At 41.8% G+C, this 2794-nt stretch overlaps 1 long non-coding RNA gene across 1 annotated transcript; it reads right to left on the bottom strand.

Moving 5' to 3' along the window:
- Positions 1 to 307: 307 nt before the first annotated feature.
- Positions 308 to 2151, bottom strand: LOC130930357 (uncharacterized). Its single transcript, XR_009067042.1, has 3 exons — positions 1929 to 2151; positions 1392 to 1486; positions 308 to 1278 (listed from the first exon to the last, which is right to left on the bottom strand). It is a non-coding gene; the product is annotated as an uncharacterized LOC130930357 (long non-coding RNA).
- Between the last annotated feature and the right edge of the window lie 643 nt (positions 2152 to 2794).

Genomic DNA, 2794 nt, shown 5'->3' with positions numbered 1-2794 from the left:
TGCCAGCATGGCGGCCTAGCCAAACAGTGACGTAGTACGTCCCATTCCCTATTATAATGGGCAGTCCCGTATATACCCTACCCACCGACGTCACAAAACCACGTGCTCGCTGTGTGGTTCCGCCCACTTGTCCGCCATTTTGTCTCTGTATTAACATTGTTTTCAATTGATCGAGGAATTTAAAATGCATTTCATGGAAGACCCGGTGCTTTCTGATGCCGTAAACTCACTGGATGTGTTGCATAAAAGGCGTTATGTGGAAAAGCTTCGTTCTATACAGTCGCCAGATCCATATTTGATGCCCAAATCGATGTTTTTCGACCCACTGTCTTCGCCCTGTCTGCCTGACATCTGCTAGCTACCCTGATATGTGCAACTATCTTGTCCACACAAAATCAGCCTATTCCCACGAAAATTTGAAAAACTTCAAGAGCTTGGAGGCTTATAAATACTTCGTTGCTGGTTGGGTGAAACAGGTCCTCGTCCACGAAAATTCGGCAGGAATCTATCTTGTGCTTGGAAAGGTGAGTTACGAAATTTTCAATTCAAAATCTTTTGTTATTGCTAACATCCACTGTCAAGTCTAATGTATTTCATGTCGTTTGTCAATGGAGTTAAGGCTTTTAATGTTTATATGGTTTAGCGATAGCACTCTCACTACATACATACGTGTATGTTGTCGGCGATTAGCCTAGCAATGATCTTAATTGTGGTTATTTGTCAGCCCCGTAGACGAGGCCAGTTTCTTTCACTTGGTACCAGCTAAATATTATTCAAAAAATAACGATGGTGGAAGAAAGGGAAGTCACAAACATCTTGAATTTGAAACTATGTCGTACTACGTCGTATGTTGTCGGCGATTAGCCTCGCAATGATCTTAATTGTGGTTATTTGTCAGCTCCATAGACGAGGCCAGTTTCTTTCACTTGGTACCAGCTAAATATTATTCAAAAAATAACGATGGTGGAAGAAAGGGAAGTCACAAACATCTTGAATTTGAAACTATGTCGTACTACGTCGTATGTTGTCGGCGATTAGCCTCGCAATGATCTTAATTGTGGTTATTTGTCAGCCCAAAACTCTCTAAGTATATCTTAAATGCATCTTACCGGATATAAAATGACTACTACATAGTCTGTGGTGATTTTTTGGTGCCCAGTTTTCACGTCGAATTGCAGCCGTCCATTTCGCTCTCCTCTTTGGATCCCTCGGAATACGGTAAAACTTCAAGTCTCTCCTTCCATCTTCTCTGTTAGTGCAACCAACAGCCACACACGCCTTCACCATTTTGATTATTAATGTTAAGGAGCAGAAAAACACGCCGTAAATAGGAGAAATGTACGCAGCCGTAACAGGTTAACACTATGTTTTGACGGACAAGTGGGCGGTACCATTCAGGAGAGCGGAGTTGTGACGTCACGTGGGTAGGGTCTATAGCCACCCAAGACAGAGCTGATGGACCTGCAGAAAACCCAGTATATAAACACTGGTGAAAAGTCAATGTTAGTCCAGATAAAATATCCTAGATGTTTAAAATACCTAACAAGATAAGCTTTATACCTACCGGTTTTCAATTTCTCTACTCGTTTGTGCTTGGAAAAACAAAATGACCCACTCATTTTAGTTTTTCCAAACCCAAAAGACGAAGCTCCAAACAAACGTTACCTTATTTTTATTACAAAAACAAAGACATTTAGCAGTGTCCCGGTCAATTTAAGCATTAACAAGGCCAAATTGTAAAGCCGGAAACGTCTCCATTGAAGTCGGCCACCGTTTTTTGTCATGTCCGAAATGAAACAAGCAGAAGTTGGAGACGAAGATTCACCTCCAAAATGTCTTCACCAAAGAAACAAATCACAAGTACGACCTATAAACGACAGCGCTGTGTCTTTATTTGATCTGTAAAAGTGATAAAATATTGTACTCACGTTCCATTTTGTCTGTGGAAGCCTGCTAGGTTAACTAGCATGCTAAATGAGCACCGCCAAATGCAGCGGTAGTTCTCGACCTTCAAACCCGCCGAGTGTACCTACACCCAGGCAACCGACAATACTGGAACGCCGCTGTACTTTGAGCAACCTCTTTGGGACAAAATATTCCGAATGTGACACGGACGTGTGTGCAGGTAGGAACAAAAAGTTTTGTGGTTTAGAGACGGACACGGCGGGGGGGGGGACTGTCTTCTTACAATAATGGCGGATTGCAAGCAAACGTTCTGTTCTTCATGTCACCTCGATATAAATTGAGCTCGTCTAAAAATTGAAATTGTGTTGATAAAATGCATTTTAACGTGGTCTGTTTGTCTCAACGAATGTGTAAACTTTAGCAAATAAATACCTTGTACTTTGTCATTTGGAAATAATTTGTAATTGAAGTGATAATCATATGTAGAAATGTCTCTCGCTAGTGTTGTGTTGCATTCAGGGACAGTAGGCCAACTCAGAATTATTAAACGGACGTCCAATACTGGCAGTCAAGGATGGATTGGATGTCTCACGCTTTAAATGGCAGGTAAACATAGGCGGAGTTCGACTTTTGGAGCAGAGGGGGGCAAAACATGTTGATGACCCCAAAACGCAGTGTCAGCAATAAAATTAACTTACAAGAAAATTTATAATAAATTGACAATGAGCGTTTTTTGTTTCCCATCATTACTGGGGGGAATTCTAAATCAGGCTGTTTAGGCAATACTTTTCGCCAAGAACGTCATCCATTGAATATCGTACGCCCGCCGGTGTCGTGCCAATGTAGTTACCCCCAGTTAAAAACTGTATCGCCTGGGTGGAGCCATATG

Source organism: Corythoichthys intestinalis, chromosome 14, assembly GCF_030265065.1.
Source record: "Corythoichthys intestinalis isolate RoL2023-P3 chromosome 14, ASM3026506v1, whole genome shotgun sequence".
Taxonomy (NCBI): Eukaryota; Metazoa; Chordata; class Actinopteri; order Syngnathiformes; family Syngnathidae; genus Corythoichthys; species Corythoichthys intestinalis.
Note: the sequence above shows the minus strand (reverse complement) of the source record. Positions and strands in the feature narration are given on the sequence as shown.